At 38.7% G+C, this 19,308-nt stretch overlaps 1 protein-coding gene across 5 annotated transcripts in view; it reads right to left on the bottom strand.

Moving 5' to 3' along the window:
* The window catches only part of LOC105514542 (rap guanine nucleotide exchange factor 4), a 233,895-nt gene that overhangs the window by 107,209 nt on the left and 107,378 nt on the right, over positions 1 to 19,308 (bottom strand). The window contains exon 1 of one of the 5 annotated variants that reach the window (XM_011945964.1): positions 16,977 to 17,112. The exons of the other annotated variants lie outside the window; for them this stretch is intronic. The gene's annotated coding sequence lies outside the window, so the exon portion shown is untranslated. Of the gene's footprint in view, positions 1 to 16,976; positions 17,113 to 19,308 lie in introns of those variants that run through there. 5 annotated transcript variants of the gene reach the window in all.

The following is a 19,308-nucleotide window of genomic DNA, read 5'->3' as shown; positions in this document are numbered from 1 at the left end:
AACATGATCAAAGTCCTAAAAGCATACCATATAAAATATGGAAGCAAATCAGAAAAGTAGCATACTACATAAAACATGAAGTTCATTTCAGATCAGGTTCATAAACCAGGTTCCCTAAACATAGTTTTGTTTTCTTTTATCATCAAGTTGCCCTAGTACAGATGATGGTTTCAATTAGATATGCCAACAGTATTCTAAAAGGCCAAAGAAATAAGTAGCATGATATATTAAGCTCTAAAATTTGATTTCACTCATATTTTCCTCCCTTCCCCTTTCTGTATTTTTCTAATTTTCAAGAACGTGTATAAGAAGAAAAAAAAACAAAAACCCCACAATAAAGAGCTGATGGGAGGCTCACGCATGCTTTAGAAACCTGGCATTTCTACCTGGAGGTCACAGTTTTTTATTCAAAGTAATTTGAAAGGCTTTAGACATACTTAACTGCAAGTACAATGAGAAGGAATCAAATGTTATTGTGTTCTTTTATTGACTAGGAACTTAAACTGTGGACATAATCTTTTTTGGAAGTACGACGAGGATTGTAGCTCACCCTCAGGACAGAGTTTCACAGTATCTCTTCGAGAAAGGGGAAATGTTTGGCTGCAGATGACACAGCTACAACAGCCCCTTGACTAAAGCTTTCAGGCAGACTGCGGTTAATCACTGTAAGAGTGGCCTGTTTTGAGAGAAAGCTCCAAGTATCTCGATCCCGTCTGCTTCCCTTACGTGAGACTCCAGATTCTGGAAGGGTTGGGTTTTGCAGTCATGAAACAGAAACAGCTGAAGTGTGGGAAGGTAGTCAGTCAGGACTCGCTGTGCTGGGACACAGGCCCACCCTGCGCACCTGCCCAAGATAACAAGAGGACTCCACTGCTTACCTGTTTTCTTGCCTCTCTCTCTACCTAGCATGGAAACACTACAAATCTCTGCTTTGTGCCCCTCAGAACTTTAAAAATGGTGGGCTGTATTTTCAAGCAAATCTCTTCCAAACAAAGGCAGAACTTTCAATACATTACTGTCTTATCACATAAACCTAAAAGGATTATTGAGACCTGTCAATTTCCTTCTTTTTTCCTACAGCGTGGCTCCTCCCAGGATGCAGACTGGCAGCCTGCATTTACCAAGGGTGCATTTACCAAGAACAGACGGAAGGAAGGAGCAGCGGGCAGCCTGAGATGTTCCCATGTTTGTGGCTAGAAGTGAGGAAAACCTGTTCCATGAAATTTAATCTATGTATTAAGTGTTTTTATTTTAAAATTTCATAAGTAAAATGCCTCAGGTGATTGCAAATACCATAAATAATTGATCTATTATTAGCTGGTAATATCATTGCATTTTCTTACTCCAGTAGCCATTTGGAGAACTATTTCTCTCTAATTATCATTAGGAGGTTAACCTTGTGATCTTACCATATTTTTAAAGAATAAGTTGGGAACCTTTATGAAGATATAGAACAGAGAGAACTCTGAGAGGATATGGTTCATGCAACAACCGTTCTCAGGTTACGGAAGCAAATGCATATGCAAGCAAAAACAGCGGGTGAAAGGCAAGACAGTGAAAGGGTTTTGTCTGATTTTGGGTTGTGAGGTAGGGGAAGCCATTCCATTCTCATCTCATTTGTTTAGCGTGCTTCAGCATAGGAATCCAGAGGCAGGGAAGCCAAAGATTTGAAGTATGTTCTGAAGACAAAGGAAGGTTTGTGGATTTCTCCTATAAGAGACTATTCCAGGCCCAGGCAAGGATAAGAACAAACATTTATCAAATGCTGTGTGCTAAGTGCATCACATCAGTTATCTGTTGAATACTAATAACAACCCTTTGATGAGCTCTCATTATTCCCATTTCACAGATGAGGAAACTGGCAGCTCTGGGATAGGAACTCTCTGGTTAACCATGTGCACTACTGTCTGCTGCCCTCTGAGGAAAGTGTCCTTGCTTACCTTCCCCTAAAGTAAAGGCGATTCTCTAAAAAGAGCCAATCTGATCATGTCATTTTTCTAGTTAAACACAGTGCCTCCCCATTCTTCTCGGAACAAATCCAAACTCCTTACCACTGCTTTAAAGTCCCTTCAGAACGTCACTTCTGCCTGCCTCTCCAGCCTCAGTGGCTCCCTTGTTCCTATTGTCCAGAATGGTTTTTAGCTTCTCAAATATGCCAAATGCTTTTGTTTTGGAGGTTTTGCCCAATCTGTTCCCCCTGCCTAAAACGTGTGTTCCCCTCCCTTTTCCTGACTTCTTCATCCTTCAAGCCACACCAAAGTGTACCCTCCTCAGACAGTTCTTCCCAAGCCCTCTAATACACACTTCTGAAGCTGCAGTGTCCAGTGCAGTGGCCACCAGCCAGATGTGACCTCTGCACCCTTGAAACACAGCGAGTCTGAAGTGAGATGTAAGTGTGTAAACACGTGCCCAAGTATGACGATGGAGAACAAGAAGAAGAATGAAAAATATATCAGTAACATGTTTTATTCATATATCGGTTATATGTTGAAATGAGAATATTTTGGATGTGTTAGGTTAAATAAAAATACATTATTAAAATTAATTTTACCTCTGTTTACTTTCTTAAAATGTAGCAATTAGAAAATCTTAAATTACACATGTATCTTGCATCCTATTTTTGCTGGACCATGCTGTGACAGAGCATTCTGCACTTCCCTTTGGTAACACACATTACAGTTGTAATTACTTGGTTACTGACTTTTTTTTTTTTTTTTACACCAGACTCTAAGATCTAAGCAGGAGGACCATGTTTGTCTTATTCCACTGGTACTCCAGTGTTGAGGCACTTGGCGTATAGCATGGCTAAATGGAGTTGTTGAAACAATAAAGGCTCATTAAAGGCAGACATCCATTAGGAAAAGGGGAGCAGCAAAATGCTGTCTCCTTTAGCAAAATATTAAAGTGGCCCTTTCATCTTAGAGAGGAAGAAAGCAGATGGTGGTTCTCAATTTGAGCTAAGATAATTTAAAAATATATTACCAGAAGTTTTTGAGACAGCAGAACACGATGACTCCAGTTAATATTAGGTAATTGTGGTGCAAAAGTAATTACGGTTTTTGTTATTACTTTTAATGACAAAAACCGCAATTACTTTTGCACCAACCTATTGTGTATTTTAAGATTGCTAAGAGAGTAAATTTCAAATGTCTCATCAAAAAAGACATATGTTAATTAGCTTGATTTAATCATTCCACATTGTATACATATATCAAAATATCACATCATACTCCATAAAGATCTGTAATTATTATTTGTCAATTAAACTCTCTGAAAACTGCAAAGCACCATTAAAAGAATATATGACCAGATATATAAATGAGATGAATCAATTTTATCTTGTTTATAATAAAAAAAATACTTGTTGAGAGCATACTAAGTCTCAGGTACTGTGCTGTGTGAACTTTATATGTGTGTTCTTATTTAATCCTCAGGACGAAGTGAGGAAGTAGATTCTATTATTACCAACCCATTTTTCAGATGATGAATCTGAGTCTTAGTTTAAGTAACTTGCTCAAGGCCACATAGCTCAGAAGTGGCAGGGCCAGCATTGAGCTCAAGCAGTCAGCTTGTAGTCTCCTTGCTGGTTTACTGCTATGAATGTACTGCCATAATACGGCTTCCTCAGAAAGTGTAAAGAGAAATCTCTGCCCATAAACACAGGTTCTACCCTAACTCTCCTAATCATTGATTTTTCAAAAGCCTTAATAATGATAATCAAAAAAGCATTTTATCAAGTGCTTACTTTTTGTCAGACATGGCAATAAGAACTTTCCATGGATTATGTTATTTATTTTTCACAGTAACTTCATGAAGTGAATATTTTTCATCTTTATTGAGAAAATAATAAAACTAAATAATAGTGAAATTAGAAACAACCAAAGTATACAACAGTATACAAATGGTTAAAATAAATGAAACTGCACCAGAATTAAGGAATATTTTGCCACCATTACAAATAATGCTTCATGGAAGATTTAAGAAATATGATAAAAATTATTACATTAAAAACCTAATAGCAAGAGTATTCTTTCTTCCCATTCCTATTGAATATCATACTGGAAAGTCCCACCTTGTGCAACAAGATGAGAGAAAAAAAGGAAAAGCACACAGATTGAACAGGAAGAAATCAATCTGTCTTTACTTGCAGATGACATGATTGTCTATGTAGAAAGTTCCAAAGAACTCCTGGAACTAATAAGCAAGTATAAGGTCAGAGGATACAAGGTGATGTACAAAATACCAATTGTTTTTCCCTATATCAGCAATGAACAATTGGAATTTGAAATAATAAAATACCTCTTAGAACATCATCCCTCCAAAATAAAGTACTTTGTATTAATCTAACAAAACACGTACAGGGCATATATACAGGTAACTATGAAACACTGACAAAGAAAATCAATGAACATCTAAATAGAGACATATGCCATGTTCATAAATTACCAGACTCAATACTGTTAAGATGTCAGTTATTCTCAGCTTGATCTATAGACCCAATGAATCCCAACTGAAATCCCAGGAATCTATTTCATAGATATATGAATATCTGCAATTACTGGAAAGGTAGAGGACCTAGACAGAATACTGTATTATGCTGTTCTGGCATTGCTATAAAGAAATACCTGATACTGGGTAATTTACAAGAAAAGAGGTTGAACAGTTCTGTAGGCTGTACAGGAAACACAGCGGCATCTGCTTATGCAGAGTCCTCAGGGAGCTTTTACTCATGGTGGAAGGTGAAGTGGGAGCAGGCACTTCACATGGAAAAAGTAGGAACAAGGGACAGAGAGTTGCGGGGAGGTGCCACACCTTTAAACAATCTGATCTCATGAGAACTCACTATGACCAAGACAGCACCAAGCCATGAAGAATCTGCCCCCATGATCCAATCACCTCCTACCAGACCTCACCTCCAGCATTGGGGATTACAATTCAACATGAGAGATGGGCAAGGACAAACATCCAAACTGTATCAAATAGTCAACACAACACAGAAGAAAAAGGTGGAGGACTCATGCTACCTAATTTCAATAATAATATATATTCTCATAGTAGGAATTCTTGATATGATGTAATGAAAACAGTAGAACTTGATGGTCTTCTCCCCAAAATCCATAATCCTAGTCTAATCTTGAGAAAAACATTAGACAAATTCCAAGTGAGGGACATTCTACAAAATGCCTGACCAGTATCTCTTAAAACTGTCATGGTTCTCAAAAACAAGGAAAGTCTGAGAATTATAATAAAGCTAGCAATTAAGACAGTGAAATATTGGAGAATGAACAGACATGTAGATGAATGGAACAGAATATGAAGTCCAAAAACAGACACAGTCAACTGATCTTTTAAAAACGAACAAAGACAATTCAATGGAGAGAAGACAGTCTTTTCAATGAATGGAGCTGGAAAAACTGGATGCCCATATGCTAAAAAAGTGAATCTACACACAGACCTTATGCCTTATATGCACATCTGTACCTCAGAAATGATTATAAGCCTAAATGTAAAACACAAAACTATAAAATTTCTAGAAGCAAATATAGGGGAAAATCTAAATGACATTTAGTTTGGTGATAAGTTAGATACAACAACAAAAGCATAATCCATGAAAGAAAAAAAAATGGATGTTAGACTTGACTGAAATTAAAAACTTCTTCTCTGCTAAGGACACTATTAAGATGAAAAGTGAAACCACAGACTGGACTGCAAAACTCATATCTGATAAAGGACTTGTATCCAAAATATACAAAGAATTCTTCAAACAATAAGAAAAGAAGCAATTTTTTTAAATGGGCAAAAGATACCTCGACAAAGAAGACAGATGGCAAACAGCATACGAAAAGATATTCAATATCATCTGTCATTAGGGAAATGGAAATTAAAACAAGAATGAGATACCACTACACATCTATTAGAATGGCTTTAAAAAAACTGACAATACCAAGCTGGCAAGGACACAGAACAAAGTAACTCTCATTCACTGCTAGTGGGAAAACAAAATGGTACAACCACTTTGGAAGACAGTTTGGCAGTTTCTTACAAAGCTAAATATAGTGTTACCACACAATCTAGCAATTGTGCTCGTAAGAATTACCCAACTGATTTGAAAACTTATGTCCACACAAAATCTGCCCACAAATATTCATAGCACTTTTACTCATAATTGTCAAAAAATGAAAGCAGCCAAGATGTCCTTCAACAGAAGAATAAATAAATAAACTGTAGTACATTTATGTAATGCAACACTATTCAGTGTTAAAGGAAATAAACTATCAAGTAATGCAAGGACATTGAATCTTAAGTGCATATTGCTAAGTGAAAAGCTACATGCCGCATGATGTTATTTATATGACAGGTTGGAAAAGGCAAAACTTTATCAAGAGCAAACAAATTGTGGTTTCTATGGCTTCAGACACGGAGGATTAAATAGGTAAAGCACAGGGAATTGTTTAGGGCAGTCAAACTATTCTGTATGATACTGTAATGGTAGATACATGACACTACACATCTGTCAAAACTCATACAACTTTACAGCACAAGGAGAAAAAACCTAGTATGTGCACATTTTAAACATCATTTAGAAGGTTAGGGTATCCCAGGATGGAATGCATACTGTGACAAAATAATTTTATAATAAATGTATGAAATAACTTCAATGAAGGGAGTGGCAGAGCAGAGGCAGGTGGGGAAGGTGCTGACTTAAGAAATGAGTAGAGCGTGACAGACAGAAGGCAAGGACACTGCACACAGTACTCTATTCTACTTGATAACATTTGTTTCCCATGGGGGCCCAGGCAAACAGTTTAAACCACTGTAAATGTATATGAGAGTTAGACAGTTAAATAAATAGATGGCAGATGGTACAAGCCAAATTTCTCACTGTTGAGAGTGGGAAGTTACAAAGAGGCAAGGAGAAAGGAGTAGAATGATCCATGTGGTAATGGATTAGAGTTGGAGAAATCAGTATGAAGTCATGCTTAGCCAAACATAGATACAGATGGTTGTCTGTGTAGTGTGTATGTGTGTGTACTTACAGATATGTGTACATGCACAGGTTAGGCTGCACACATATATTTCCTTGCTATGTCAGATGACATGGCTTAAGATATCCTAGTAGCAACAGCGCGCCTAGCACCAAGCTCTTGTTAACACCATTCTTTCATCAAAGGAACCAAGAATCCTTGGCAAAATGGCTGCCTCAGACTAGAGCAGAGAATATACATGCAACTCGTTGTGCCACAGGTAAGGCAGTGCTCGACAAAACAAAATAAAACAAAGCATAGTGATGGGAGTGTGTCAAAGGAATACAGGAGCCAGAGGAAAGAGCTCCCAGTGGCCAAAGCTGGAACAATTTGAGCAATACAATTAATATGGTAGTAGTGGATTATAAGCCAAACTATAAAATAAATATCCATGAGTGCACAGTGATATACAAAATGACAGCATAAACCAATCAACATGGGAAAGGAGACAAATCCCCCACACAGAGGAATTCCAAACAATGTAGCTATTCTGCTATCAAGAAGCTGGAGCCTAGCTCCTTGCTCCTTAAGTGTGGGCTGTGTGCACAATGACTTCCTTCCAAAGAGTTCAGTATGGAAAGCAGGGCAGGAGTTGTGGGAGAGTGACTTTACAGTGGAGAAACTTGCAGACACTACCTCAGCCAGATGATCAAGATCAACATCAACAGTGATATGTCATACTAATAGTATATATTCTTGATATGGTGTGATGAAAATATGGTCTTCCCCAAACCCCTAGCCCCAGTCTAATATTGAGAAAAACATTAGACAAATCCCAATAGAGGGACATTCTACCAAATACCCGACCTATATCCCTTAAAACTGTCAGTCATCCAAAACAAGGAAAGACTGAGAAATGGATAGCCAAAAGGAGCCTAAGGAGACCTGGCAACTGAACGTGAAGTGGCGTCCTGGATAGCATTTTAGAATAGAAAAAGGATATTAGGGAAAATTGAGGGAAATCTAAATAGACTATGGACTTTTTTTCTTTAAGAGACAGGGTCTTGCTCTGCTGCCCAGGCCGGAGTACCGTGGCATAATCACAATTCACAGCAGCCTCAAATTCCTGGGCTCAAGTGATCCTCCTACCTTAGTCTCCCAAGTAGGTAGGACTACAAGCAGGTACCACCATGCCTGGCTAATTTAAAAAGATTTTTTTTTTTTTGCAGAGAGAGGAGTCTCACTGTGTTGTCCAGTCTGGTCTTGAACCCTTGGTCTCAAGTGATCCTTGGCCTCCCAAAGTGCTGGGATTACAGGTGTGAGCTACCACATCCAGCCTTAAACTATGAACTTTAGTTGGTGATAATGAATCAATATTTGTTCATTAAGAAAATATCCTTATAAATAAAGACAAATTAAAGATTCTCTCAGATGAGAAAAAATTTAGAATTCATAGCTGTCACAACTGCCTTAAAATAATTTCTTAAAAAGTTCTTCAGACAGAAGAGAAATGATACCAGAGGAGAACTAAGAACATCAGGAATGAAGGAAGAGCAACAGCAATGCAACAAAAATAATTCCAGAAATGGGACTGGGATGGTGTGAAAAGTAACTTTGACATGATACAAATAGCTATTTAAAAAATTATTGCCAAAAATAAAAAATAAAAAATTATTGCAGAGGAAATTCGTTCTACATTATGGTTGAGACAATGTTAACTAATTTTTAAAATCCTTTAAAAATTTAATTGAAAAAGGAAGAATATGAAACTATATATATATAGTGTAAACTAAATTTTGTTTCTATTTGTATACATTTTTCTGTATGTTAACTATACAAACACACAGAGCTCTGGGAGGCAGCATTTTCAGAAGTTTTTTCTGGGGGGGATGGAGTCTCACTTGTTGCCCAGGCTGGAGTGCAGTGGTGCAATCTCAGCTCACTACAACCTCTGCCTCCCGGGTTCAAGTTATTCTTCTGCCTCAGCCTCCCGAGTAGCTGGGACTACAGGCACACACCGCCATGCCCAGATAATTTTTTGTACTTTAGTAGAGACAGGTTTCACCATGTTGTCCAGGCTGATCTTGAACTCCTGAGCTCAGGCAACCCGCCCACCTCGGCCTCCCAAAGTGCTAGGATTACAGGCATGAGGAAGATTTTTAAGAACACTGATTTTTCCAAATATTCAACATAAGTATTATATTTATGATCAGAAAGAGATAACCATTATTTTTAAAAATCCACTGTCATGCTAGACTTCATTTTAGACTCTTGGCAGAAACACCTCCTTTCAGGCACCAAATATAAACATCAATGACTTATCTGAATGTAAATTTGGCTCACAGACTTTAAAGACTTAAAATGTAGATTAAAAAGGAACAATTCCTGTAATATTCTAGGAAAAATGAGATTGCTTAAGTCGTGTACTATTGGAGCACCCACATCTAAGTAGCTCAAAAGACTTAAGATCAAACCTTGTTAATCTCCACATCATATATGTTAAGAAGACGGTGCAAAAGAAAATTTGATTCTGATTGAATGGAATGCATGGACATTCTAAAGCACAATGCTCATTGCAATCACAGCTACTGCAAAATGTGATGTTAACATTATTCTCATAAGTGCATCTGTCCAACTTGTTCATAAACAAGGCATGAAGACTAGCCTGAAATGAGATATTGATTGCATTATGATGTTATTTGAGTACATCAATTGAAGGGGGCAGGGCTTTTTTGGCAGTCAGCGGAATGCACATCACTGGGGAGGAGCGATGAACAGTTCCCACTTCCCATCATTCCTCCTCCTTCTGGGCACAGACCCTCCCATCAACAGAGCTATGTATCCCACCTACACTGGCTCAGAGTGGGGATGGAGGGGTCACGTGGCCCACCATAGGCCAGCCAGAGTCCTTCCCCTATGCTCTCTCATTGTGGCTGCTGGGGAGGAACCAGGAGCTGTCGGTTGCCATGTTTCTAGGCTAGGGAAGAAGCAATAAGAGGTCGAGCCCTCAGCTCCCATCAGCCCAAGCCCGGCTCCACTGTGAGCCCCCAGTTTCCTCTCTTGTTTGGTTTTTTTGAGGCAGGGTCTGGCTCTGTCACCCAGGCTGGAGCGTGATGGTACCAACTTGGCTCACTGCAGCCTTTGCCCCTCAGGCTCAAGCTTGACATCCTACCACCACAGTCTCCTGAGTAGCTTGGACTACAGATGCATGCCACCACGCCTGGTTAATTTTCGTATTTTTTGTAGTGACAGGGTCTCACCATGTTGCCCAGGATGGTCTCGAGCTCCCGGGCTCAAGTGACCCTCCCACCTCAGCCTCCCAAAGTGCTAGGATTACAGGTGTGAGCTACCGCCCCTGGTCTCTTGTTTGCTTTCAAGGTGGCTTGATCCAGGTTTCTGCCACCTGTAACTTAGAAGTCTGGAGTTATATAGTAACCTAATAATTCTGTAGCCTAGTGAAGAGGGAGAATGTTGGGGTGGGGGGTGAAAAATGAAACTTTTTTTTTCTTTCTTTTTTTTACTGCAACCATAACAGATGAAATGAAACACTGTTGTCTCAGAAATCCTTCCGGTTCGGGTGACAAGGCTCTTAGAGTGTGTATTTTGGTGTTTTGGTACTTAACTCCAATCTCTCTCAGTATCACATTCTGAAATAATGATCTGTTTACCTATCTCTCTCCCCCATTAGGTGGTTTGTTCTTTGAAGTCAATAATTCATTGCATTGGACTTTCTGGACTTTGTATATCCAGAGTCTACATGGCACATAGTAGAAACTTAAAAAATGTTAGTTAATATAAAAAGGATTAAATAGGGCTGGGCACGGTGGCTCACACCTGTAATCCCAGCACTTTGGGAGGCCAAGGCAGATGGATCACCTGAGGTCAGGAGTTCCAGACCAGTCTGACCAACGTGGTGAAACCCAATCTCTACTAAAAAATACAAAAATTAGCTGGGCATGGTGGTGGGAGCCTATAATCCAAGCTACTCAGGAGGTTGAGGCAGGGGAATTGCTTGAATCCAGGAGGTGGAGGTTGCAGTGAGCCGAGATTGCACCATTGCACTCCAGCCTGGGCAACAGAACAAGACTCTGTCTCAAAAAAGCGAAACAAAGCAAAACAAAACAAAAAGGATTAAATAAAATATAGTTATTCTTTCTACTATTACAAAATTACCTTACTCCTTCAAACTTTATTAATTAGAAATTTGTGACTAGGCTAGAAAAATTAATTTACTCAAGGAAAAAGGGGATTATTAACCCATTTAATAGTGTAAGAAACTGTAAAAAGAATGATTAAACTAATTAAGAGAATAAATTGTTTCAAGCAGACCATAGCCATTCAAAGTCACCTATTCATATAGAAATAATTTGTGAGCTAAGTTACAAATAACATCCCTCTACCTATTCATTAAATTAGGTCCCTGAGGATGTCTATTAAATAATGCTTTGTTAGCCTGGTTCACTTAGCTGTTTTTACTTGAAATATTACATATATCAACCTTTTATTAATTTAAAAGGTGACACCTGAAATCATATACAGAGTTAACTTATAAACATAAATGATCTTAAATCTGTAACATATAATAGAGGGCCAAAACAAACCTGATAAAATTCTTGCTGATTTATGTCTCATTATTTCATTTTTTTCAGACACATTTTAATTTCATTCATGCCCCAGGCATGTCCTACTCAGTGCAAATCCTTACCATCTATCTCATTATCACTCTCTAATCTAATGTTTATCATTATTAGCTATTGACTGGACCCAGGTACAGTGCAAAAGTCTAATTACACTTCATTCTTGGATACTGCCCAGTACAGGGACCTTCAAACCAGGTTTCCAAACTGACTCTACCCTCATCCTTCCCTTCCTCAGTTGATGGCAGTTGCATCCTTCCACGTGTTCAGGCCAAAAACCTTGAAGTCACTCTTGAGTCCCTTCTCTCTTACCTCATATTTAATTCATCAGAAAATCCTATGGACTCTATTTCCAAAAATCCATCTAGAATGCAACACTTTCCACCCCTCCACTGCAACTTCACCATCATCTCTAGCTTTCCATGAAGTACACACGAGTTTCCTGGGACTCAAAGAATTTAGTAACACTGTTATTTAAAACTACTTCCATCCCCAGCTTCCTATTTTTGTGAATGAGTTTTCCCAGTGCTTACATACATAAAAACAGAGAAGAAGAATGAAACTGCTATTTCCTAAAGGTACATAAATTGACTTTTTAAAATAATTCATTTGTTAAAACACTTGCCAAGTCACCCAGTGATGCATTTCTGATAGTAATTTACTTTAATGTTTAATAATTTTGTACAGAAATTTATAAAATATTTATTTTGTTTTGATGATCATATATAATTACTTATTGTCATAACTCAATCTAGAAGAAAAACTGTAACAAAGACCCATGGTCATGAGAGATTTCAAAACACAAATATTTAAATGTAAGTACATATTTTTGATAAATGTTCAGTATGAGGGTGATCCATAAGAGACTTTCAATCACAAACATACGTTACAACATGAAGCTGCCATATTAACCCTGGGCAGCTCATATTTGGACAGTTAACGTGAGTGAAAAATAATCTATTTAAGATGTTGTTGTGTTTGAGTCTTTGTTATCGTAGCTGAACCCAGATGATAAAGTCATCTGGCCTGGAAAACAATATGTTACCAGAGAATAAAATTCTGTGGAGAAAATAAAATGGGAATATGATTTAAACAACAAAAGGAAGTAATATAACATTGTAACTATTAAAAAGCTTGTTCATATATTTTTTTAAATGGTGAGCAACACATTATTTTTCACAATGCCTGGTCTAATATACCGTTAGCATTCCATAAAAACTTGCTGATTAATAGACTCATTCCTTGAGAAAATTTGTTTAACTTACAGGACTGGAACTCAATTATTCTGTACTGACTTGCAGATCAGACTATGCTGCATTTAGCAAAGTCAAATATCTACAATATGTGAGAATGGAACACTATGTATGTGCACATTTGCATAGATGGATGAGTGAATGAGCTGGTTATTTTGGTGGTTTCCAAGTACTAGGAATCTTACAAACAAAAATAACATTTACTACTAATATTTCCACTTTTCATCCAAACATCTTGCGCCATGTAACTAAAACTTGAAGGTTAAACATGCATGAACACTGGAATGACCACCAGAGGGAGCCCACGTATTTTTCTGAATATGCCAGACACCAAATTGAGAAAAAGGAAGAAAACACACACAAAATAGAAAGCTGGGGGTGGGCGCATGGGGGTGGAGGTGGGGAGTGGGGGTGTGCGAGGAGGGGTGGGAAGGGGACAGGGAAGCATTACCTGTTATTTAAGAGACTATATTATTGAATGACAGAACCATTTATGCATCTATGTTACAAATCCTTTTACTAGGCAGCTGTACACCACAATGCTTAGAAAGCTGGGGGTGGGCGCATGGGGGTGGAGGTGGGGAGTGGGGGTGTGTGAGGAGGGGTGGGAAGGGGACAGGGAAGCATTACCTGTTATTTAAGAGACTATATTATTGAATGACAGAACCATTTATGCATCTATGTTACAAATCCTTTTACTAGGCAGCTGTACACCACAATGCTTTGACACTTATAAAAGGAGAACTGGTTAAATGTAAGATTTAAAAAATCTCACATACCCTAAAACTAGCAGGTCCTGGGTGGGCTGCTGTGATAACATCCATGACTCTCCGCTGTGCCCCAAACAAGCCAGCTGCCTTCTCCAGCTTATCTTTGTGTTCCTGCTCTCACTCTCTATTCCGGTTCATCTTTGTGGTTAACTTTGGAGGAAGGTTTGGGTGTGGCTTCCTTACTTTGTTTGGGATTGGGCTATCAAATCACAACACCAGAGGAGCACTTGGTGTGACTTGGGAATTTCTGATTCTCCTGTCTGAGCCAAGTTATAAGGACAATAAGATGAATGACTTTCCATTTGTTGTCCTGAAGTCTTCCCAGAACTGAGAAATGAACCAAGTGCTAACAGGATGCAAGAGGACCTCTCTAACGCTTTCCAGGCCCAATCTCCACTTACACCAGAACCTACAGGCCTGCCTCAGAGAGTCCCCCAAACTAGAAAAATATCCTGGGACTAAGGCTATAGAAACAGCATGTGATCTTGTCTAGAATTATGCTACATGTAAACTACGTTTTCTATTTGAGATCAGTGTCAAGTTTTGGAATCCCCTCCCACCTGTCCATCCCCGCCCCAGCCTGGCTTGATCTTACTAATCCTTTTATTGTGGTAAGTCAGATCACCATTATACCAGTGAGGGAACTGAAGCTCCTGGAAATGAGTGACTTGTTCAGTGTCACTGGCTATTAAGTGTCAGGGATGGAAACTCACAAACATGCGCTTCTGGGGACATGGATTGTAACAGTGAATGAGTATTGAACCCCGTCATACTAATGTCTTTGGAGACAGAAAGAAAATTATTGTCTTCCTTTTCCCTCAAACTACAATTGAGTGAAAAGCATGACAGAAGTGAATTCAATGACTTAGCCCTTGTTTTACCCAGAATTTTCATGGTATGCTTTCCCAAGTTTCTTTTATGTCTGGATGGGGTGATCATAAATCATGTATGCAAATAAATTAGCACAAACAAATTGAATTCCACAGGCTTAGGTACTGGGCTGAATGCTGCTAAATTTAACATGCTTATTAATGCCTTGAATATGGAATCAAATCAAAAACATTCTTATCAAATTTAACAATGATACCCAATTGAGTGGGGGTGGCTGGCAGTTAGGAGAGCTAGTTTGAAATTTAAAATGACCTTGACAAACAGAAAAGGAAAAAGAGGGCAAAATTCAATAGAAAGCTTTGCAAAGTAATTCATTCAAAAGAGGGTGCAAACAAAGAGAACAACAGAAATGAAGGAGTATTGACTGGGTAATTATAACGGAAAAGGAGCTGGAGGTCAGAGTGAACAATAGCCTCCAAACTCAATCTAGTTCTGTCATTTTAAAAAAGAAGGCATGATTTTGAGAAGTACAAATAGGGGGAAATTCAAGCTAATTCCCCCTCTAGACTCAAAATAGATCAAGCTCTTTCAGGAGAGGTGAGGAAGGTGTTTTGTTGGGACAGTGGAATGCCCGTGGCTTGGAAGCCAGGTTTTTATAACTTTGAAAGGGATCCTTAGAAAGAAGAGTGCCTAAAATAATTCAAAAGAGAAGATTCGGGTGCTCTTCCTTTGTTCATGCAATGCTCTCAGCCTGGCATATCGTTTTCCTTCCCCCTGGGTAGCAACCACCCAGACACTGCCCTCCTCTGTGGGGTACTTTGAACCCCTTCCCTTCTTCTTAACAAGAACTTCACAGTCCCACTATGTGTCTCTGCAAAGCAGATACTAGAGGCCAGCACTGGCTAAGTCCTTGGCATACATTATCTATCTCATTAATACTCTTGAACACCTCCTTGGGCAAGATACTACTATTACTCTCCTTCTGTAGATGAGGAAACAAATGAGTAAGGCAGTTAAGTAACTTGTTCATGTTCACATGTTAGAAATTGGCAGAGCTGGGAGTTTAACTGAAACCCTAGGAGCTCTTAAATCCCCGTCCTGAGACCACGCTACCCTGACGACATGAGCACCCACAATACTTCATGGTTCTTATTTGTTCACGTGCGCTTCTATCTAGGCTGCAGCGCCATATTTTCATAGTCCTATATGAAGGCCAGAGATTGATCAATAAGTGTTCATTAAATTAAAGGTTTTCAAGCAAGTAGTGGTATATTCCATGGGTGTTTCTGAGTCATTCTTTGGCTGAAGGGAAATAGAAAACTAAATTAAACTAAAAAGGATTTAGACATTTATAAAAACGGGTAATAGGAATTCTGAACAATTCTGGAGCATATTAGTAAAGGTGATTTGATCATTTTCTTTTCTGAAAATTTTAAAGAACTGAAATTGTTATATCCACATTTATCTGTCATCTATCTTCAATGTATTGTCATCTAAAGGTAAAGATGGTGACTACAGAATATTTAATATCTGTGGACTCAGGGAGGCTGCCTGACACAGAATTGTTGATAGAACAGAATCTAAACCCTAAATGACATGTCAACACTAGATTAGTTTATCCAATCTGAGAACACTCAATTTTCTCTCCTAACCATAGGACATATTTTGCAAATAATTTGTTCTCAGTTTCTCAAAATGAGAACAATAAAAATTCAAACACATTAAACATAAGTGATACTATCTATTTTATTCTCACGGTTAATTGAGATAACATGCTAGCAGCCCAAAGTAACTGGTGATGATGATAATTGCCTTCAGTATAGGAGAAAATATTACTGAAGACAGCAATATACTCTCCCACAGCTTGGAAGCAGCAGCTGTGTACATTACTAATAACATGACATCACACTCCTCCCTCCCCGCCGACAGTGGAACAATTCTGAGCTGCATCTCAAGGCCATGCAATGTTTTAAGTGAGAGCAAGAAGAAGCTGTTAGCCAAAGAGAAACTCATTTATTTTAATATTATTACTATTATTAAACTATCAAACATTACACAGGTTATCTGGGGTAGCTTGCCAAGTCAAATTCTGATGACTGAAAAGATGGAGGGAACATATTCAGAACAGGGCCGTGCAGTATATCTCAGTTGCAACTCTAGAAAATCGTCAGCATGACAGCAGCATTAAAAAGTTCTATTTCATAAGAGAGATTTTTAAAATTGCAAAGAAACCAAACATAGAATATTAAAACAATCACCAAATGTAATTCATAGTATTACAAAAATAATTCTAAAATATAGCAATGAACCATGACCCCAATACACCCCAATACATCTCCTTTCACCAACAAACTCACAGCAAGCAGGTCCTAGGAACAATGTCGAGGGCATTCAAATGCAATTAACACACAGCCTAACTGACAATAAAAGGATCAGAGTTCTAGAGTATTACCTACATTTCCTATTTTCCATTTAGATGGATGACAACTACACGTCATCCTAAAAATACAATCGGCTTACCACTGCAGAAGCTAGAGAGAGAGATGGTATGGCTAGCTTTTGTAAGAGTTGAGGAACAGATGGAATAAAAAGCAGAAAGAAATTCAGCAAGGACAGTCTGCCCCATAAAATGCGTAACTCACAAGTACAAAAACAAACATTTCCTCAGAGACTGGAGAACTGAAGTTGTCCTTGGCACTTTCGACATGAAGTCACGGTGTTTTCTAGGAGGTGGGGCAAAATAAGTCCTCTCAGGGGCTATGCTTTCTAATAGGCCAGCTAATGAAAGGAGTATTTACACACTACACAGCTCACAGGATTGGGCCAGCAGCACTGCTAATCTAATCTTCGTTTGAGTGATAAGCAATGTGTCCTTCAAAATCAGGACAAGCTGGCTCAAGATTTTCAAAGCTTCAGAATTTTGTGGTTTCGCTCTCCTATTAGAGTTTTGTACCCTGGCCAGTTACACATGAGTTTCAGAATGGTAATGGCACCAGTGAGGCCACTGGTACCCTAGAGCAGAGGGACACAACTGCCAGGGGTACACCGGTGACCCTGGCCAAGGTGTCTTCATAGGCTTGGCCTGGATCAATCATGTTGTAAAGCAGGGTTTTAAAAACTGTGTTCCACAGAAAACAGTTTGAATTCCGTTGGTCTTCGAAAGGTGGAGTTGAAAGGGTTTATACAGCCTTATGGGATTATCTCTGATTGTTGCGTTTTTTTCTTTTCGTTTTTAGAGACAAGGTCTCACTCTGTCACCCAGGCTGGAGTGCAGTGGTGCAATTCTAGCTCACTGCAGCCTCAACTCCTGGGCTTAAGTCATCCTTTTGCCTCAGCCTCTCAAGCTGGGATTACTGGTGTGAGCCATCAATTATCTGAATTTTTAATATTTTAAGTTTGTATGAGGATACACAATTTCTTATTTCTTTATCTGGCCCAGAATTTCATTGTCATAGCCAGTCTGTAGTGATAAAATGTTGTCATATAATAGGTGGAAAATATTCTAATTTGTTCTCTCTAACCTTAAAAAAGAGCAACAATAAAGAGAAATAAATGTTATTATATTCCCTAAAAATTCCCCAAATTCCTAACCTTTTGACCCTCTCAGTAAAAGGTTCTTATTATTCTACTGCCCTTTCCTTAATGAGAATTTCCACAAACTCTGAAAGTTATTTCCTTACTAGTTGCCATTTGAAACCTTACATCTTTATAATAATTTCTAAAACTTATTCTTCATATAAATGACCCATAGTTTTTAAAGTTTGAGAAACTCCTGCTTTAAGTAATCTTCTTAAGATGAGACTTGCCAAGTGGTTTGAGATGATCTCCAGACTGGGTCATTACTAATTACTAGCATGAATTCTTCTAGCATTTGGGGAACAACTTTGAGCTCCACGTTGATAGTGATTTATAGTGAGAAAGCATTCTTCAGTATTTAGCAAAAAGTTTATTAACCATACTAGCAATACTATAACTGCTTAAAAAATGAGGACCTCGGGCTGGGCGCGGTAGCTCACGCCTGTAATCCCAGCACTTTGAGAGGCTGAGTCGGCAGATCATGAGGTCAAGAGATGGCGACCATCCTGGCCAACATGGTGAAACTCTGTCTCTACTAAAAATACAAAAATTAGCTGGGTATGGTGGCGTGCACCTGTAGTCCCAGCTACTCAGGAGGCTGAGGCAAGAGAGTCACTTGAACCCAGGAGGCAGAGGTTGCAGTGAGCCGAGATCACACCATTGCACTCCAGCCTGGCGATAGATTGAGACTCCGTCTCAAAAACAAAACAAAACAAAAACACACATACACACACATACAAAATGAGGACCCCAGATGATCCTCTGGGAAACAAGATGTTTATAAATCAGGAAATGAGATTATGTTGTAATATCTCCGTGAGTCTACTTCTCTGGCTCCTTCCACACTGAAGTAAAGTATTACCTTCTAAAACTAGGAAACCCCATAGCAGTTGCCCTTTCAGAAGTATGGAGCACAATAAGCAACAAAATCTGCATAAGTAGACAAAAATTAAAGACAGGGTCATTATTTCAAAGGGCAACCGTAATATTCAGCATTCAGCATTCAAGCTTTCTTATAATTGTGATTTTTAACTTCAGTGTTAAACATGATCAGTCAAGTATAGCACATATAAAAGAGAGAAACAAATACAACTTTAATAGATCAAAGAGAATTCCTTTAACAATCACAACCCTATCAAAATAATCAACTGGTTTTTTTGGCTCCATGGTTTTCCTTCCTTCTTTCTTTCCTCCTTCCTTCCTTCCTGCCTGCCTGGCTTCCCTCCTTCCCTCCCTCCCTCCCTCCTTTCTTTCCCTTCCTTCCTTCCTCCCTTCC

This window comes from Colobus angolensis, unplaced genomic scaffold, assembly GCF_000951035.1.
Source record: "Colobus angolensis palliatus isolate OR3802 unplaced genomic scaffold, Cang.pa_1.0 Scaffold247, whole genome shotgun sequence".
NCBI classification, from domain to species: domain Eukaryota; kingdom Metazoa; phylum Chordata; class Mammalia; order Primates; family Cercopithecidae; genus Colobus; species Colobus angolensis.
The sequence above is the reverse complement of the archived record's forward strand: the minus strand, read 5'-3'. Positions and strand labels throughout refer to the sequence as shown.